Source organism: Indicator indicator, chromosome 19 (genome assembly GCF_027791375.1).
Source record: "Indicator indicator isolate 239-I01 chromosome 19, UM_Iind_1.1, whole genome shotgun sequence".
Lineage (NCBI taxonomy): Eukaryota > Metazoa > Chordata > Aves > Piciformes > Indicatoridae > Indicator > Indicator indicator.
The window spans coordinates 15,020,023-15,041,478 of NC_072028.1; the positions used below are offsets into that span (position 1 = coordinate 15,020,023).

Consider the following 21,456-nt stretch of genomic DNA (forward strand, 5'->3'; position numbering starts at 1 on the left):
TATTTGTAGTGTACATCAAGGATTATTTTATTATTGTAAGAAATCAACCTAGGAATTGAGGTGTATAAGACCACATAGCCAATGGAATTGGTGTTGCCCTGTAGATTACAAAGAGCTCTCTGCTTCAAGGGCTGCTTGGCCTTATTGAGGTGTGAGGATGTATATTCACCAGCAGTGAACATGTGTTGGCTCCTGTCTTTACACACTTGTTTCTGCTATTCCTTTGGGCTGGATTTGATGCTCTGTATGAGAAGCATCTGCACGCACAAGCAGTTCAAAAAATTTGGGCATGATGTTGAAGTGGAGTTACAGACTACTTAAACCAAAAAAGGTTTTTCAGATGAAAACTATGACCTGGCTGAGCCAAATAGCACTCTTCTCTAATTAGATTCTAGTCAGTATTTGCATGTTTAAATGCAGTCTCTAATGCAGTGTTTGAGAAGCTAACTGGCTGTTGCAAACACTGAACACTGCATAAATAGGGATATACTCCTATTAAACTAGCATCTGCAAAGTTTCAAGATAATTATTTGCTAATCTGACAGGATGTTACGGTGTGAAATAGTTTGCAACCATGGTACTGTTAGATCATCTTGTATTGAAATAAGGAAGTGCAACTTCTTCCTTACATCATTATAGTGTATGCTTCATGAACAGTCGGTGTCTTCTGTTTGCTGAAACACATATTTTGTATTTTCTCTCTTTAACAGCTGTTCTGTAATTTTCATTTCAGCATTAAAAGTAGCTTCTGCGCTGTGATTAGAGAGAAGGAACAAACAGTGTGTGTAACTTGTGTTTCTGGGCATAAAACTAAGTCAATAATTAATGCATTCTGGTTAAAAACAGAAATAACAAAGGTTACCAAGGCTGTAACTAATGCTGTAAGTCAGAGAAAGGTGATGAGTTTCTTTGAATGCGGCTGGCTCTTTCTGGCAGCTTTTCCCTGAAGTGCCCCCAGTGCTATGGGTATGTCTGTGTTTGCTGTAATGTATGTATGTTTGCTCTGCTCAGGGAACTTGCAGGGCCTTCTGGTAAAGATAATTGAATGAGATAATTTTCAGACTCATTCTCCTGTGTCTTGCATGGCAGTTTAAGAACAGTGATAGGGCTTTGTACCATCTTCTGCTCTGTGTGATGCAGAAACAAGTACTGTTTGATGTGTGAGTTGGCATTCAGCCTACAACAAAAGGAATGTATTTTTCTGAGATGCTCAGCAAGTGTAGCAATACATTCTTGGTTTTATAATGCTGCGTTGTAAATGGCTGGTATAAAGTCACAAGCATACTCTTGCAATATCAATATGAAAATGTTTTAAAAGGACTTAAAGTTTTTAAAGAGTGCATGATTTTTTTTTGAAGGAAGGACTCAGTATAGTATTTGTACGTAGGTAAATGTAGAAATAGCTTATGTGAGACTATATAACTCGGGTTTTAACTTGTTATTTTTCACTCTATGGAGTTTTGTTGTGGCTAATAATGATTAACATTTCAATGAGTTAAATATTTCAGTAAGATGCTCTTCATTTGTAGATGAAGAGCCTGGGCTTTAGTTATTATTTACTTAATGTCCAATCAGCTTTATATAAAAATATAATACGTTCATTCTTTTAAAGAACAAGCTGATGATCAAACCAACTAGCAGTGACTAATTCTTACTCAAATAATGCTTTCCATCCAAGCAACCAAAATGGTGAGAAGACAAAGGGTGCCAATGAATGACGAAGCGCATGGAAGGGTTGGGTAATGAGTGCAGCTGGGAAGGAGCCGGCAAAGGTGGATTCAAGCAGACCGAGCTCACTTGAGGTTTATTCAAAGTCAGCTGAAATTAATGGAAATAGGCAATAAAACTCGGATCATTTAAATGCCAGATATTCTTAGCACCTGATACATGTCAGCCTGAGCCCATCTGTTACGGTATTTCAGGCAGGACCTGCTTGCTGAAACAAGCTGACACTTAGGCTGTGGGGGAGAAAAAAAAAAACCAAACTCGGGCTGAGAGAGAATGAGCTTTGCACTGGGGCTTTTCTGTGTATATGCCATTTTCTCAGTTACTGCTACTGAGCTTATGTGGGACTGTTTCAGCAGCAGAACAGAATTTTGGTTTCAATTTCCTCATTTGAAAGGAAGCTGTGGTATGGGTATCAAACTTTCTCACTTGTTTCTGCCCAATGATCTACTCCTTTGCTGGTGGTTTCAGCTGCTGCCATGAAGGTGGCTGTTGTTTCAATGACACATAAACAAATGTTCATATATTTTTGAGGTTCACATCTGTTGGAATGAACTAAATGACAGAAGATGTGAGAAATATGTCTAGTCATTACTAGTACATTTTAATCAGGAACTGATTTTTGAGGTAAAAAATGCTTTTAAAATTGTTTAAATGGATAAAGCAAGTGAATCAACTCTGATAGCTTAATTATGCAAGGTTGTCCTGCTTATTCTATGTGTAGTACATACACTAGTGTGTAGTACATATACTACTGTGTGTAGGCCGTGTTGGGCTTGTGAGAAGACAGGAGAAAAACAGAGGCAAAGGATACTACTATGGATTTATAACTTGTAGGTTATTGGCCTGATTTATTTCAGTCTGCCATCAGAAGGGAAGGTATGCCTTGCAGGGTGAGCGAGACTTTTGTCTTGTGTTGGGTCAGAGGAGCATCTGCAGCTCTGCTTGCAACGAGGGAAACCAAGCAGGCACGTTTTGTAGACCAGAGCTCTGATCCCCAGCCGTATCCTGTGTCCACGCTCACACTGGTCAGCACCAGGCAGCTGGGAGTAAATGTGTCTCCTTGGCCTGACTGTCTGGACAGCCATACAGCTGGGCTCTGGTGGGTCCTGGCTGGCCAGGATGGGCCCAGAAGGTCTTTTGTCCAGTGTAAACCCTCTGGAAGTGGATTTTTAACCCCCAAAATCTTATTTCATTCTCTAGAATTGACATAATATGCCAGGTACATTGCAATCTTGTGAGTTTATTGAGGCTTGGTTTTTTTGAGCCTGATTTTGCTCTGTTGTGAAGCATCCATGTAGTTCATTAACTGTTATTTTTTCCCCTCAGGGCTTGTGCACGCTTCTTTTTTGGGAATACCCTAGGGCCTTTAAATTCCTTTTTGCTCACTTGTTATGTAAAAATTACTATTGATGGCTATGCAAAATCATTATTTTTGCCAGAAATATTCTTGTAAGACTTGGAATATAAATGCAAGAGTAAATGCAATGAAGGGTGTAGCTTAGCTGGCTCAACCAGCAGCTGTCTCTAGAAGCAGGCAGTGCTCCTGGTTTCCTGCCCCTGTGCTCCCAACCCTTCCCTGAAGTCAGCAGTGGTGCTCATGTGACCTGCTGGTGAGCTGATTCATGGAACTAAATGTGCAAAAAGCTGTTTTTTTAATAGGACAAGCATTTTTCAAGTCTGTTTTTTTAATTATTTTTTTTCCTCTGTAGGAACAGAACAACCAGGGTAGAGGAAGTGGCAAGAACATACTGTTGAACTTCTGGAGAGGCAGGCGGGGACGATTCCCTCCTCTTCAGCATTGTGATGCTGTGTAAGTTATACTTCTGCAGACGTGCTAGAAAAGTGACCTGGACTGTGTTTTCATCTGAGGTATTGCCAGTTGAATTGTTAGCCCAGTTTCAGTACCTCTTAAGAGCTCTACTCCTCTGCTTTTACTTGTACAGCAGAAAATGAACGTGAAAATATTTCACTGTAGTACTTCTTAAAACTCACCTCTAGTTTTCTTGCAAGTTCCTGAGGACTGTCCTGTTTTGGATTTAGTTGTTTTTATTTTTAGTCTGTTAAATGTAATACAATAACAGTTACAAGCCCACCCCCTCCATTCCCTTTTTGCTCAGGATGCTGTACATCTGAATAAGGCAGATGATATGTTGCAGCACCCTAGTGACAGTTGTGTTGGCATCTGTTGTGCTTTGCTTGAGAAAGTGCCATGTTACTGCCCACAACATAATAATACAAAATTCTCAGCTGTTGGAAAGTAGCCAAAGCTGGGAGTTGCTCTGCAAAAGTGAGAGTTTAAGGCTATAAACACCATGTTTAACTTTCAAAGAAATAATAAAAATCCCCAGTATAGTTACTTTGTCAAATTGATTTGATGCAGTTCTTATGGTGTCACAACAGGCAAAATTCCACACAGGAGGTTTATTTTTCCCAGCAAGCTGATGTGCTGATTACTTGCATGTTCAGAGCTCACTTGCAGAGTTGTAGAACGTGATTTAGTAGAACAAGATTTAGTGACACAGGTTGTCAGTGCAAGCAGAGCTGCCTGTGGGTGTTAATTGCTGCTGCTCAGGTGCAGACCAATAAATTAACAATGTTGCCAGATAAAGGAGATTATGCTGAAATTCATGAATAATATGTTGGTAGATTAATGGGGGAAGTTCTGTTTTTCAAGATTCTGGACAGATTTTAGGCAAGAGTTAAAAGTTGTTATTTTCTTACGTTGACTGTGTGTTCCATAACACATCAAACATGTTTACACAGGAGATTTGGGTGTAGTTGTATCTAAACTGGTTTACCAGAGTAGATTTAAACACTTGTTTTACATGTTACATTAGTTTTTTGTCCTACGTTTATGTGGGCTGTTGTATTTAAAAATACATTTTGCTGTACTTACTGCAAACTGCATTGCAATGCAGATCCTTAACCAGTGATAGGCTTTTTTTGGTGTTGACTCTGCTGCCAAAAAATGTGTATGTATATATATATATATGTGTGTGTGTATATACCTACACATGAATATGTATAAATAAAAACCCTAAATGTGCCATTTCTGGAGGCTACAGAATCTAAAAGATACTGTACTTCTTTCTTGTTATCTTTTTGGAGGGCTTCTCATTACCTTTTATGTATCGGTACCTCAGGCATCATTCTTTGGGCTTATGCATTTACAAATGGATAACCAATGTTTTAAGAAGCCCTTGCCAAAAAAAGCCCAAAACAACCAAACTTACTACTTGCTAGTAAGTCTGGGGAATGTTTGCTGTAGAAAGTATGGGAATCAAAAGTTGGGAACTGGTTAATTTGCTTTCTTGTTTAAAGCAAGGCAAGGAGTTAGGCAGTGCTTCTGCAGTGCAGTATATTCAGCAAAGTGTTCAGCATGCTCAACAACATAGTGTTTAGCTGGAATAAGGTGTTGCAGTTCTTATGTGCTATAAAACATTCTCACTAGAGGGGCTGTCAAGGCTCAGGGGAGGGAAAGTGAGGAGAGGGGCAGAAGGAAGGTGTTCTTGAACTGTGGCACTGCCCTCACAGAAATAAGTAACTGTAGATTGCTGGCAGAGAACACCTAGGAAAAACTTACCCTGATCCAGAGTCAGGCTAGAATAGTGATAACCTTGAGAATGGGGACTCTAGAGACACCAAAAAGGGGAAGGGAGCATATGTCTTCAGGGTGCCTGGTGTTCTAAAAGTGCTTTTGCAGGCAGCTACCTCCTGCACTGGAGATTACCCAGAAATATTTTTCAGTTGCTGTGTCCTGAACTCTGTTCTTGGAGCAGTGGCCTAGCAATGGGCAGGGGAAGCATGCAGAGTGGGAAATAATTCTGTCCCTCCTCTGAGTGTCATGGTTAAATTTACTAAGTTCTTCTCTTGTATGTTATTCGGTGGTGTTACCACCCTAATCATGCCTTCTGTGCAAGGCAGCAGCTGGATGTACTTGTCTGTCCTGTTTGAGAGTGGCTTAAGCATCCCTGGAAGAACCAAGGATCTACAGGCCAGTCAGTCTCACCTCTGTGCCTGGTAAGATCATGGAGCAGATTCTCCTGGAGGCACTACTGAGACAGAAGAATAGTGAAGAGGTGATTGGGTACAGTCAGCATGGGTTTACCAAGGGCAAATCCTGCCTGACAAACCTGGTGGCCTTCTATGACCAGGTCACAACATTAATAGATGAGGGGAGAGCAACTGATGTCATTTACCTGAGCCTGAGCAAAGCCTTCAACACTATCCTGTACCACATCCTGGTCTCCAAACTGGTGACACATGGGTTTGATGGGTGGACCACGAGATGGATAAAGAACTGGCTTGATGGCCACACCCAAAGAGTGGCTGTCAATGGCTCCATGTCCCAGTGGAGGCCACTGACAAGTGGAGTCCCTCAGGGATCAGTCCTGGGACCAGTCTTGTTCAACATCTTTGTTGGTGACATGGACAGGGGCATTGAGTGCACCCTCAGCAGGTTTGCTGATGACACCGAGCTGTGTGGTGCAGCAGACAGCTGGAGGGAAGGGATGGCATCCACAGGGACCTTGACAGGCTGGAGAGGTGGGCACAAGCCAGCCTCATGAGGTTCAACAAGACCAAGTGCAGGGTCCTGCATCTTGGTCAAGGCAATCCCAAGCACAAATACAGGCTGGGCAGTGACTGGCTGGAAAGCAGCCCTGAGGAGAGGGACTTGGGGGTGCTGCTGGAGGAGAAGCTCAACATGAGCTGTCAATGTGCACTTGCAGCCCAGAAAGCCAACCAGAGCCTGGGCTGCATCAAGAGAAGTGTGGCCAGCAGGTCAAGGGCAGAACTGGACACAGTACTCCAGGTGGGTCTCACCATGCTCTACTCAGCAATGGTGAGACCCCACCTGGAGTACTGTGTCCAGTTCTGGAGCCCCTATTACAAGAGGAATATGGACATGCTGGAACATGTCCAGAGAAGGGCCACCAGGATGATCAGAGGGATGGAGCACCTCTCCTATGAGGACAGACTGAAAGAGTTGGTGCTGTTCAGTCTGGAGAAGAGAAGGCTCCGAGGTGACCTTCTTGTGGCCTTCCAGTATCTGAAGGGGGTCTACAAGAAAGCTGGGGAGGGACTTTTTAGGATATCAGGTAGTGATAGGATTGGGGGAATGGAATAAAGCTGGAAGTAGGGATATTCAGGCTGGACATGAGGAAGAAGTTCTTCACCATGAGAGTGGTGAGAGCCTGGAATGGGTTGTCCAGGGAGGTGGTTGGGGCCCCATCCCTGGAGGTGTTTAAGGCCAGGCTGGATGAGGTTCTGGCCAGCCTGATCTGTGTGAGGTGTCCCTGCCCATGGCAGGGGGGTTGGAAGTAGATGATCCTTGTGGTCCCTTCCAACCCTGACTGATTCTATTATTCCGTGATCTTAGAGTTCTTGATGGCTGCCATTCTAGGCTTGCTCACTGAGCCTTGACCTTAGGAACAACTGCTCTAGACCTTGAAATCACTGCTGACTCTCTGTATTTGTTTGCAATAAAATTTTCCAGGATCCTGTCTACTGGGAACACTTAACTCTTGGAGCCATGAGATGGCTGACAGTCACAGACACATAATTATTTGTGTGGAGAATTTTAAAGCAGGTTTCCAGGTGATCCTGGAGACTGCTGATCAGTGCAATTATACTGCATGCTGTTCCCTGAATCTCCCAAAGAGTGTTATTTAGGATTTGGTCAATGCTCTCCAAAGTTCCCATATCCCTGTTTATGTACTTGATGGCCTTAGTGCAGTCCTTTCTTTGCCTGGGGACAAGGATCCAAACAGACTTTGTCTTGCTGTTCACGCTGCTACTGTGTGACCCTCTGGTCAGGTACAAACCCTTGGGTGGTCTGTTGCATGGTTGCCACACAATCTTAGTTCAGACCTGAAAAACTGTTTTTTGTAGACACTAACCAGCCACCTGTTGTGCTAGGGAATGACCCAGGTAATTCTGGTGGTTTTGGTTGGTTGTGTTGTTTTTTTTTTGTTTTTTTTTTTTGTTTTGTTTTGTTTTGTTTTTTTTAAACGATGCCTTCTTCAGCAGCAGAGGCTGAGTGCTGCTCCTCCCTCCATGCAATGCCATACATCCAGTTCTTCCTAACTGTCTTCCCCTTATTGAATAAAAAATTGGTACATTTAAAGAGTGTTAGAATATGTGTATAGGTTCTTGTGATAGTCATAAAGAACTGGAGATTACAGAGCAGAGCTGCTTGTGATAGCATAGTGTCTTCTAACACACACGTAAATCCTTAGGTTGGGGGAGCAATTCAGTAATTATGTCCACACTAGGATTTAGACAATAATTGTGCATGTAACAGGTCTTCATTCTAGCCTGCATAAAATATTGCCAGGGAACAAGATGAAATGCCTTAGTTATTAGCTGAGTATAATGTTTTCCTACGTAAGGGAGGTGTGAGACAGGTTAGTTTGCTTTCCTTCACAGCAGGCTATGAGTTTGTACATTGGCAGTTACTGTGGGAGATTTTACATGCTATTAATCCTCATGTTTTAATCGATCTATTAATAATTTATTTGTGTAACTAGGTAGTAAATTATCTTTGCAATGGTAGCCTTAAAAAAAAAAATCTTTAAAATCTGATGATTTGATAATTTGGACAGACTGTAGAACACAAGCTGCATTATATACCTTTTGACTGGAAATAAAACCCACATCAGAATGATCCCAAGATGTGGTTTTATGTATTTCTATGCTAATATATAGCTAGCAGGATGGAAAGGTAGGCAACAGTGATTTTTATTAACTTGCCCTTTTTCTGTTTATTTATTTATTCATTTATTTCTTTTTAGTTTTTTAGCAAGGTAGTAATTTGAGGGGGAGCAGCCTTCTTGCAATATTGCCAAATATACATTTTGGTTGTGAGATGTTCAAAAGTGTAGGGCTTATCTTTGATTCACCTTACAAATTTTGTTATATTATTCACTTGAGTTTATCTTCTGCACTGAAGTGCTAAAAGCTTTGTTTGAAACACAATTTTGTGATTTATTGTCCTGCTAAAGTTAATATTCTGATAAAGCACTGACCTTGTGAGCCAGCAGGCTAAATTATTCTTATAACTTCCTTCCTGTCTTAATGGAGAAGTCAGCAAACTTAAGCACTTGCCTTGGGCCTATAATATACTTTTTCCTATAATGAAAAACTAATGTTAGGTTTCAAACACGCTAAACAAAGGACTATATAGTTAAGATTATAAGCTCTGGTTCTGGAATATGCCATGTGCTTTTGTATTTACAGCTATATATATACATGCACATATAATATTTCTATAGCTTGTTTGTACAAAAGGCTAATTTCTGAACAAGAACTAGAGGTGCAACCTTCTCCAAGTTAGGAGTACTGACATGTCTACTTTTATTGATGAATTTCTCCAATTTTCTTTTGTTTGACTTCTTCCAGAATAAGACTATACCTTTTCTTACTGGGGATTTCTTGACATGGATTTACTGTGCAGTCTGAGCTCCTTGATACATCATTCACTGATTTGTCCCTCTCCCATAGATGAACCTCCACTGGGTTGTTCCTGTGGGTGATAAAAAAGGACAAACTGGAAAGTCACTCAAGTGCCTGGAGGAGCAGTCATCAAGCCAAGCATGTAACGGGGAAGATCAGACTCTGTCTGTACTGGCTGTGAGGAGATCACTCACAGCCCTCATCAGGCTTCCCTGGGGAGAACTCCACCCCAGTGGAGCTTTGACTGTTAGGTATTGCTTTTTGTTTAAATGATAAGTTTCTAAACACATTTTTGTGCTGGCTTCCAGGCTTCACCTCAGCCAAGGGAGGAAACTCTTCATAATCAAGAAATTATTGGTGTAGTCCAACATTTATGTGCCTGAATTCATATATTACCAAGCAGCAACTGCTTACAGTTATTTTAAGGAGTCAATTTGTTTGGGGCTTGCTTTTTTTTTTTTTTGTTTTTTCTTTTTTGACAAAAATACCAGACATTTTCACTTCCATTTTGTCCTTTTCCTTCCTCATTTCTGACTTGTAGTGTCTGTATGCCTAGGCTTCTCACGGTGATAAAGTAGAAAAAGTCAGTGTGTAAACCAGTGTGGTATGACTTTAATGTTAACAGCATTTTTATGTCTCTGCGTAACATGTAGAGTAGCTAAAAATGTCGATGTGCCTGTTCTGTGCATGGCTCAGGTCACTGAAAGGTTGCATATGGCTTATGTTTTCCCTTCTCTGACACATTTGGCCGGTAGCTCCTGGACTAAGTGGGCTGACTCAGTGATGGGTATGAATACAGGATTTGTCACCCTGTGCTTTATATTGTGTTTCAGTGGTTTCTGCTTCATCTTTTTTTTTTTTTTTTTTTTGCCTTTGAGATACCTTCTTTTTAAAGCATCGTAGTATTGCATAGTGAATGTTTGTGAAACTCAGTTAACTGACAGTTTAAAACCAAAAGAAATGTCTGAGGAAATGTTAGTGTAAAGGTGGGGTTTTTGATTTGTAATTACTAGGGGAGTGTCGGGAGTGTCTTGCATCAGAAACACACTACACACACACAAATGTTTGTGGCTTCTTTTTCTTTCTTTCTCTTTTGAGCATTGGGAACTTGTGTGTCTTCCTAGACTGGTAAAAATACTTGGTTTTGAGATTTGCCTGGTGAAGGTGTGTAAAATATATTTGTGATCTGCAAATTAGTCACAAAATTACCGATATATTTTCAGTTGGGCAGCTTAACTCTTTAGCATCAGCTAAGCTTTTTAATTTGAAATTCCTTTGATGAATCCTCCCGCTTTTCCAGCACTTGAATAGAGATACTTTTGGTATACATCTTGCCATGCAACAGTTAGAAATTGGAAGTAAAGAGCACTATTCTGTTTTTCGCCACATGAGATTACTGGGTTTTTGTAGGCAGCAAATTTGAAGAGATTTATTGATAGCATCATAAACCAGGCAGTCAAAAGATGGGAGTGTTTTTTTTTTTTTAAGGGTGATTCTAGTAAGTCAGACTTTTCTGGTGTTTTGTTTTGTTTGTTTGGTTGTTTTTTTTTTTTCCCCCTGCAAAATGTTGATAGAAATAAAAGTATGTGAGGTTTTATTTACTTGTCTTGGAGGTCCCCAGACAAAAGCGGGAAGTGTTTTGGGCATTAACAGTAATTTGGCTGCTGGAAGTTGCCAAATGTACTGGCAGTATGTTCTTGCTCTTACTGAAAAATAAAGTAGTAGTCCTCCTTCTTTAATAAGGCTAAGTCGGCTTGGATCCCGCTCGGCAGCCTGTTGTGAAAGTCATCACTTCTAATAGCACAGTGCCCCAGGGACCACTGCAGGGCATTGACTGGCTCGCTACTGACTCAGAGCCTAAACTGTTGACACTGCTCATCAGAAAAATGATGTAACTCTGACTTTCCTACTGAGTCTGGGAAAGCATTTTGGATCTCCTCATTCACAGCTCCATTTTTCAGAGACGGGCAAGCCAGTCTGACTGGGATGAGTCTTCCCTGCTTGCTTATATTTGCTGGTCCCAGTTCTTCAAAGTCTTGAATATTTCTTGGATATTATTAATTGGGTGTAACTGAACTGTTAATGGCTTTTATAAGGTATCAAAGTACAGACCACCCCGGCTATTTGTTTGGCAAAGGCATTGAAAGCTCTCTTTTCCCCTGAGAAGTCAATCTTTTCTCTTGCTGCTTTCTGCCTAGCGTTTCTGGGCTGTCCCTCATCTCAAGGTACATATGGGAGCATAGTTCCTTCTGCAATGGCTGCAGCAGCATTTTCAGGTTAGGGAGCGCCTTCCAGGTGTCACCTCCTTGTTCTGCTTTGACCACAGCTTTCAAATGTGCCAGCCATGCTGTCCAGAAAGGTGCACTGCCCACAGTCACTGGCCCTGACTGCCTCTTCAACAAAAACAAACAGAAGCTACGAAACACAATGGATATTTTTGAGCTGCATGTGGGCCTATGCAACAAGTCCATAATGAAATCATGGTGTGGTGTGGTGACAAGATAGGAGTGGTCAGGAGTAAGAGGGAAAGAGGAGGAGAAACTCACTGAGCAAATATTACAGTAGGTGCCTCTCTTCCAGAGATGTAGCCAAGGCCTGTGAGTTCAGTCATTTTAAATGAGCAGCAGAACTTTCTTCTCTAGACTTCTGTTTCTTGAACTAATTTAAACTCTGTGTGGAGGAAGGGTGGTGATTTATGAATAAGCATGCATTTGCTGGAGTAGATTCTTGTATTTGAATGCATCCCTGGGTAGTGATACCTCTTGCTTCATGTGTGGGCCCTTCCACTGTTGCATTGGGGTTGGTTTACTTGAGCAGCAAGTTGTACTTCAGAAAAAAGGAAGTGATGGTCATGATGCATGTGTCAGCTTGAACTATACCAAAAAAAGTGGTGGTCATGTTGCAACTATGTGAAAGGAATGAAAGGAACTTGTGTGATTTCATCTACTGTCCTGTCTTGCCTTTGCTCTGATTTTATACTGATTTTATTTGCTACTGAAAGAACTGGAGTTAAGTGAAAAATCCTCCCTTATCTGAAACAATTTATAGAACCGGTTTGCTGTGCTGTTTTTCGTAAGCACTGTGTTTGTCAGTGGGATTTGAAGGACTGACATTCTGCTATCCTTAACATTGTGCATTCTTATTTAATTATATATTTATTTCAAAAATATAATAATATTACACAATAACTTTATTATTTTATGGGATATTTAAAGCCCAGCATTGTGTTTACTGCCACAGCTGAACAGACGTTCTCCTCCAGGGATTATATCAGTTTCTGGAAGTATGAGATTAAAGTCCAACAGAAGATTTAAGTGGCAGTGAAGATGTTTAATACATTGTTACAGTCCAAAATTATTTGTTTTATAACCTTGGGACTACTAAATTCCTAAAATGTCTTGTGAGTTATTTTGCTGGCACCTTTTCTGGGCAGGTCCAGAAGAGGGCCATGAAAATGATCCAGGGGCTGGAACAGCTCTCCTGTGAGGACAGGCTGAGGGAGCTGGGGTTGTTCAGCCTGGAGGAGAGAAGAATTTGGGGAGACCTAATAGTGGTCTTTCAGTACATGAAGGAGACCTACAAGAAGGCTGGAAAGGGACTGATTAGCAAAAGCCTGTAGTGGCAGGATGAGGGGCAATGGTTTGAAATTAGAGAAGAGTAGATTTTGGTTGGGCGTTAAGGAGGAAGCTCTCTACCATGAGGGTAGTGGAACAGGTTGTCCAGGGAGGTAGTTGAGGCCCCATCCTTGGTGATTTTCTAGGTCAGGCTCGACAGAGTTCTGGAATCTATTATGCTTTGACCACAGGATGTGGTTATTGAAATAACATTCTTGGATTTTTTTTTTTTTTTTAATATTTGGAACTCAGGCCTGCCCTTAAACTGTGCTGAACACCTTCAGTGAAAGTTAAAAGTAATGAGAATTTTGAAAAGTGGGGCAATAGTTTGACGCTAATTAAATGGGTGATTTGTGCTTCTACAGGAGCTCCCTAGTCTACAAGATAAGATTTGGTAGCAAACTATCAAGCCTGGGTTCTCTTCCTAGATCTGCTCCTGGGGTGCTTCACTTGAGTGCATTCCTTCCCTATGTGGAACTGCTTATTTTCTCCTTGTGTTTCTGTGTAGAGTGTGAAGTTTTGAGTTGTGGTTATCTTTCAGGAAACTGCAGGTCAGATCTTAGGGCTATGGCTTAAGCCCCTTATTAGCTTGTATTTTACTAGAGTAGAGTGTTCATAAAAACTTCTTGTTTCCTCCTTCCACATGAAAAGATACACTCAAGGATTTTATGGCTGTTGTATAGATCAATTACATTTTTGTTAAAGGATATTGCTTTTCCTCAGCTTTGAGTGGTTACTTTGTAGATTGTAATTTCTAAATTTCTGCCAATTTTTTATCTCGTTATGCCATTTGATCTGTTTATAGGTGAACACTTGAAGTCTGTTGTGCCTTATTTAGGCACGTTTTCTCTCTCCTTTGGTTGATCCTGTAGGGTTTTAACTCTATAGTGCTTTTCACTAAGGCTAGTTGTGGTGTAAATCCCTCTCACTACCAAACCCTTCAAGGTACACATGTAAACCAGACTGTAGCATGAACGTGCTGAGAGAATGAGTCCTTTGGGTAGACCCATGCTGTGTTTTGCCAAATAGCTTCCACTGAAGCTGGAGACCTGCAGCTGTAAGAGTGAAAACCCTCTGTCTCGAAACAGTAATGATGTTTCTGTTGTTGCATTTGCGAATTGAAAAAAAGCTGTAGATGTGAAATAGTTTAAATATGAACTCTTGTTTCCTAACTCCTTAATTAACTTAAGAAAAACCTTAATTACTGAAACTGAAAACCACTCCAACAGTGCTACGTAATCTTTGGACCTGTCAGAGCAAGAAAGATTGTACCTGAAACTCTTGGAGACTTCTTAGCAGTACTTTTAAGATTGGCTCTGTGTGTGCATGTCCTTACTTCAAACTCCCCACATGAAGGAAATAGTTCCTGCATTAATTCAATATTACTCCTGAGAGTCCAGAAGCCAGTCCTTGTGTATAAATCCAGTTCTCTAGGCATATGCAGAGGAGAAACTCATTCTGTGTGAGTTTATAAGACAGTGGTAGCCAAGTTCAAATGCAGCAAGAGGTAAAATGAAGAAGGGAACTGAGGGCTGTTCAGTGAGTTCTGATGAATGCAGTGAACATGCTGCTTCATGTTGTAGTTTCAGAATTGTAAAATCCTTTTTATGAGAGAAATTGATACACTCTCAAATTTTGTGGTTTTCAATGTCATTTTTAAGGTCATAGGGGAGAGGCGGTAGTGCCAGTTTCATCTAATATTGTTTGCATTGTTCTGATTTTCTTTTGTTCCTCAACGTTTATACTGTTTCTACAATAAACTGTCTTGAACGTTTCTGAATAAAGTAAACTTTTATTCAGTTTCCTTTATACAAACACTTAGGATATCATGGAAGGGATTTTTAGGAGTTCTTAAATGTTAGCGAGGTAGTGAAGGAGAAAGAAGCACTTTAGTATTTATAATAGTTATAATTTGATTAGTTATAATTTGATTTATAAATGATTTTTTTATTTTTAAAAAGATAATGTTAAAACTTTTTGAATTTCTGAAAAATATTGAAAATTTTTAGACATGGACTGTACGTAGTTGAGGGGAAGAGAACTTCAGTGGTGTTAAAAACTAGTGTCTGAAGGCTGTGCCTGTTGAGATCTAATTGAAGTATAGCACAATATTTTCATAATACAAATAACATATTTGTTTTAAAATACTTTTTTTTTTCTGTTAAGACTATTGTAATGTGTTTTTTAAAGGTTTGATCTAAAATACTTCCAAACCTGTACATTATGCCACTATATCGTGCTCAAAAAGACTTCAAATGAATGTCGGTGATTAGGTTCAGAATACTTGCTAATGAAATTATTACAAAAATTATACAAGAGATTTCCTGTAAAATACTTCACTTTAGTGTAAATATGATTAATTTGAATTAAGATGTTTCCCCAACTGTGGAGCACTCAGGTTAGATCTCCAGCTGTATTGGTGTTGCTGTTGTGTCTACTAGCAGCATAAACTCTTGAGAGTCATGGCAAATATATACATTTAAGTTTATTTATTAACTTAAGTAGTTAACCACAAATCTTTGGTGCACTGCAGTGTTTCTTTACAGAGGTTTGTGGAGGTGTCCACTGAGCCAGTCAGAAAGTCTGAGTAAGGATAGTGTGAATACTTGTGAAAATATTAGTCAAAGCTGTTATCATTAATAATTTCTGCTTATATTTAAAAAAATGAAGCTTCTTGTCAGAATACAAAGTGTATCTTGTAACTGGATCAAAAGAAAAAAGTAAAGGAGGTTGCTTATGTGAAAAAGAAAAAGGAGTAAAGATACCCCTGATGTTTCATTAAGTTCCGTATAATTTCCATGGCCACAGTGAAATCTAGATTTTCACAGCTTGTTTAATGTGCTGGGGAATAATCAGTGAACAGATGTCTTGGGTAAAATGGCAGAATCACATCATTTTGTGAGTCTTTGCTCCTTGCAAGTGTTACATTTGAAGTGTATGATAAATGTGGGATTTTATAATACAGAAATAACGTGTTCTCGACTTATGTGAAATTTGTTGTTTCTTGAAGCTGATTAAGTCTCCCTAAAATTCATTGATAACTATTTTCATGTCCTCCTCTTCTTTGCGTTCTAGTACTCCAATCCTAAAACAAAGGAAAAATCTTGGCAATAGTAACAGACTGAGAAGGAAAGGAAGACTGGTTTTGAATGTTTTTTTTTTTTTTCCACCTTTGACCAGTTTTAGCTTGATAAAATTTAGGTACTTGAAAAAAACCCCAGCAAACAAACCAAACTAACCATGGTAAAGTATATCTGCATTGCAGGTGCAGCATTGATCCACCAGCTCAATACTACGCAAATAACACATTGGTAGGTGTGAGAAGCAACTGCTGTTAGAGCAGCAAGGTGCAGTGCTCCTAATGTGACTGGTTAAACGTTCTTCAGTCAAAATGAAAATGGTCTGCCAACTGTTGCTAGGGAAATAGGCACCTGTGGTTAGCATTGAATGCAGAGAGGTTTGTCTGTCTTGCAGATCAAAAAATGATTCTCAGTCCTTCATCTGCCTATCACTTGACTTCTGGAAACTTGGTGCTTATCAGCAGGCTGTTCTCAGTGTTTCTGAGGAGCTTCAGTTATGAAAGGAAAGAATCTGGTTTGTTTGTTTCCCATGTTGATCTAAAGCATTTCTCTCCCTTCTTATCTTTGTACATAACATTGTGTATGATAGGAAGCATACTGTCCTCAGGACCTCATCCTGAGAACACACAAGCAGCAGTTTGAATGCTCTGCAACTAAAGTCAGCCTTGCATCTAACTTTTGTCATGCATTCTGGTGTAAGTTATGGTTTTAGACACATCTTTAAAACAGTTTTTAAAAAATCTGTGAGACACTGAGTTTGGCATAGTCTCTAAAAGCTAACTATGTATGCTGCAAATAGGAATTGCTACTACTAAGTACCTTCATAAACATTGGAAACAACACCTCTAGGTCCTTTAGCTCCTCTTCTAAAATCTCTGAAGAGTGTTGTTTCTGGGGTAGTTTTTAAAAACTGCCGTAGTATATTTTTCCAAAAGGCATTATGGAATTTATGGGACATACTGATTATTTGGGCATCCTCCTCATTTCCCCAGAGAGAGAGCCCAGTATTGCTCTCCAGACAGCACTGCTCTGTTCAAAGGAAGCTGAGGCATCTTTCTGCTGGTTGCCAGGGACTCGTTCTTAGTATTGGAGCCATGATAAGGTAAAACTAAAGCAGCAGCTTATTTGGGCATTCCAGATTGAACATGCAACAGAAGTTAAACAGAGCCTTATTTTTATTTGCTTTTGCACAGGCAGACACAGCAGATTGGAATTGTCCCTTTCAGATTAACTGTGATCCTGTGATGTTTTTAAGTCTCATCTATCTCTAGGGCTGGCAGAAGACATTGTTAATATCTTGACCTTATTCTTAAGAATTATCTCCGGTTTCCACCCTAACTTTTTTATAAATACTGTTGCCCTTTGGACTTGGCTAGGTGGAGCCAAAAGGTAGTGAAACTTTGTCACAGCTGTGCTAGAGCTTAGGTCTGAGCTGGATATTTTACATACTGTGACAGAATGGAGTGCCTATTTTGAGTGGGGATTATTTTCTATATCCTAGCCAAAATTCAACAGAAAATTCCTATAGGTTTAGTTGAATTCTTTCTGCTGTGAAATAGTTTGCATCCACTCTGATTTTGTGTCAGACTATTATTTTCACTTGCCTCTCAGTTTCCTAAGTGGATCTCTAGTGACAGAGCTTTGGGGTGACAACAAAGTAGATGTTGATATGTCCTCTGCTCAGCAGAGCTGTTTAACTGATACCATTTTCCCCACTGAAATTCCTGCTTGTTTTCCAATTCCCATTTCCTGCTTTGGGCCTCTTCTCCTCTGGGCATTGTTTCAATACTGCTGTATTTACTCCCCTTCTTGGTTCCTGCCCCAGGTGAGTGTATACTTGATTCCAACAATGAATGGTGAGCAGCCATGCCCATAGCAGTGCCTGGTAATTTGCTGAGATATTGAACTTCCTTGGCAACTTGTCACAGTCGAGCTGTTGTCATATTCCCTCATCTGTAATCCAGAGTCCCAAATAGTATTTTATCCTGTTTTGAATTATGTGTTCTAAGTGAAGTTTTTCTTCTCAGGGTGTTATTTTGTTGTTTTGTTTTGTTTGTAAACAGGTGATACTTGATCTTGTGTGTAGTAAAACTTACTTGAAAACTTCAGTCTTTAATTATCATGAATGCTGTAAAAGTTAGTAAAACATTCTTCTATTTATAGAAAAGTATCCTTTGCTGGTCACACAGGCCTTGCTTTTGAAAAGCATTAGAAACAGCATATAGATGATTCTTCACATCAGAGTTCAGCCATCTTCTCAGCTGTTACCATCTATCAGGTATTTCAGTCAAGTTACATTCATACTGCAGCTTGCCACAGTATTGCTAAGTACTTTATTTTCTCTTCTCTGGGTAAAAGTTTCACAATATGTGGATATAGGGACCGAGTAGTTTATTCTTCCTTGAACTGTAAGGCAAAGAAAAAGAATCATTGTTAACACTCACAGTGGTCCTTGGAGTAAAGATTCCCTTTCTTGTTGCAGGTTGGTGTGTGTGATACATCAACAGTTTTTGTGTCAAGGAGTGGGCTGCACTCATTCTACTACAGGAATTTAAAAATGATTGAACAGACTGTAGTGAAGTGGAGAAATTCAGCTTCTGCTGATGAATCCTGTGCCCTGTAATGGTGAGTAAACAAGAAGTCTGTGTTTTAAATCAGTAGTCTCAGTAAGATTTACGACCGTAACCCCCCAGAGTAATCTGTTCTGCACAATTCAGCATTACAGTCCAAGTAAGAAGTACTTTCTCAATGGTTGTGCACAGCCTTGGGGATTGGTTAGATACTGAACAGTGATAACCTTTGCTAGGGTGGTTGCTGCATCACTGTTTTGGAAAGTTCTGTGGACTTATGTAGCTCTGAGGCACTATCTGCATAGCTTTTTTAAAAAGTGACTTTTGCCATACCCTGAAGTTCTGCAGTGATTATTGTATTACTTTAGGGTTTCGGTATTTACTAGTTTTGTTTTAATACTGGTTAACTGAACTTAGTATCAGCAAGTTGAAAGGATAAAGCTATTTAAGGAGAACATTTTGAAGTGTCTGGTTCGTTTTGGTTGTTGCCAGGTGAGATAGTCATGTTTCCCTGGGTGAGTCAGTGCTTTACATGGTGCAGGTTTCCAGTAGCCAGCTGGAGTTAGAAACAGAAGGGCAGAGCTTTGAAAATGGTAGGATGAAAGATGATAAGAATGGCAGTGATTAGATCCATATTCAGACTTTCCATTATCTTTGTAGACAATCAAAACTTTGTGTGTGTGTGGGGAACATTAAATCCCTTGAGGTATGTTGGTTGTCTGTGGAAAGCTGTCACTGCTTCTGCATGGCTTGTCTCTTTCTGTGATCCAAGAGAGCTTCCCCAGGCACTCAAGAATGCTTGGCTCATGTGGCATGTCATCTGGATCAGTGAAAATAATGATTTTGAGGTGTGTGTCGCTACCAAATGGGACTGAAAATACAAGATTTTAGAGATTTGTTTTATTTCAGAGTTAATCCACAAAGAACCTTTCTTAAAGCCAATGTTACATTGTTGGGAAACTTTTTTAAAAGAACTGTGTGTGCTTGACTGCTCTTGTGTGCTGAGGTAGGCTATAGTTGTAGAAATAGTGCTGCTGTTAGAAATGGAGTTACATCTCCTCAGTGGTGTTTTTAATACTTGCCCTCCAAGGGAGGGGAACTTCCTCATTGTAATTGTTAGTCTTGCTATTTTTGGCTGTGAAGTACAGATCTGGTGGTGTAACAAATGTTGCAGTACAATGCTCCAGGTACTGATACACAATCATGTTCTTTTTGTTGTCCATCTCTTGGCCTTGGGCTGAGGTTTATTTTCAAAGTGGCATTGCCGGTGGGTCTAATTATTTCAGAGGTTGGAGCTGCCATATGTGCTGGGGGGTGTTGACAATGGTGATGCCCTCCAAGGAGGTGTTGCTCAGGTCTAGCAGGGTCCCATCATACTGCCAGGCACATGGGGGAAGCTGATGCCCAGCACCAGTGGAGCCCAGCCTGACCTCCCTCCCTGCCTGCTGAAGGAGCAGGGCTCCCCAAACATGCTGCTGAATGATCCCCAGAGCAAACCTGGGTCTTTAGAGTGGATATTGGAAAGAAATTGTTTGCAAGTGAGGGTGGTGAGACACTGGAACAGGTTGCCCGGGGAGGTCATGGATGCCGCCTCCCTGGAGGTGTTCAGGACCAGGTTGGATGAGGCCTTGGGCAGCCCAGCCTGGTGGAGGGTGTTCTTGTCCATGGCAGGGGAGTTGGAACTAGATGATCTTCAATGTCCTTTCCAACCTAAACCATTCTATGAATAGCAATCTGAAGAATGATACAGGTGATACCGTAGAGTAAGCAGAAATTTGGATAGAAACAACCATTTTGGCCTTTGACAGCAGGTACAAGTAATGGGGTTCTTACATCATGGTCTACCCCTGTATTTTTGTTATGATGTTTGGAAAAATTGCTTTATAAAATCCTTGGTTCTGTAATGGAATTCTGTACTGATAACAGAGTACAGTAGGAATATAGTGCTGATTTATTCTTTACCAGCCTTAAAGTTCTGTTACCTACTGTTCAATGACACATTTTCAGTATACGTCCGTGTTAGTTTATCCACAACATTAGAGACTGGGGGAGGAAAAAAGTGAAACAAACAAACCAAAGATGATGATGTCAGTGCATTAGCTGAGTTTCAGCTTCAGTATTTCTACATCAGTAGTGTGAAAGCATTGTAGGTTGGAGAGAGAGGTTTTATCTTTGAGCCTCCTCTGCTTTACTGGTTTCAGCTGGACTGTACCTAAATAGCAAGCAATTTCTTATCTTGCTCAGGACAGCTTTTATCTTCTTCCTGACCATAGGGTGGCCCTTATCCCTTCCCATATAATGATTACACCTGTTCTGTGCAAATGGGACTATTTACCCTAGAGGTGGGAAAGATGCAGTTCTGTGCTGAACTGTAACACTCCCCCTAAATAATTAAGTGAGACAGGGAATAAGTCAGTCATGTGTGATGAACATTACACTCCTTTTCTCAGTGATCATGTATTTATGTATTTATTTATTTAACATGTGTTGGCATATCTAGCCTGAGGTAGAAGTGTCAAGTTATAGTCCTTGTGTTCTGGCTCTGTCACATCAGCAGTCTATCTTTCTTCATCACTTTAGCAAGATAGAAAAACTGAGGCCTGTTTAAAATATTGCTGTATGAATTTGAGAGATTCCGTTCTAGATGTAAGTAAGTCAAACTTAGGAAGTTTGTCATCCTGAGCACTTTTGTTTGCCATGGGCTTATAATACGGTATCTGTAATTCTGTACCATTCTGGAAGTGATTTTTATTATTTTTTTCTTATTGCTAATTTCAATACAAGGTGAGTATTACTGACTAATACTTTAAAGGGAAAACAATCTTCTGAAAATACCACAGATTTTAATTTCTCTAAAAATAAGGGGTATTCTAGGGAAATTATTGAGGCTTACACACACTCCATCCCTATTCCTATCTCAGCTGATAACTATTTTTTCCCCATAGTTTCAAGTTAAATATTGTGTTTCAGGTTTGTTTTTTTTTTTACTGCAGTTTATGTAGTTTAATA

At 40.1% G+C, this 21,456-nt stretch overlaps 1 protein-coding gene across 1 annotated transcript in view; it reads left to right on the top strand.

The window, feature by feature from the left end:
• ADCY7 (adenylate cyclase 7) overlaps window positions 1-21,456 on the top strand; it is a 56,664-nt gene that overhangs the window by 2,499 nt on the left and 32,709 nt on the right. Inside the window, exons 2-3 of the mRNA XM_054389835.1 lie at window positions 3,438-3,538; window positions 18,360-18,502. The gene's annotated coding sequence lies outside the window, so the exon portion shown is untranslated. The remainder of the gene's footprint in view (window positions 1-3,437; window positions 3,539-18,359; window positions 18,503-21,456) is intronic.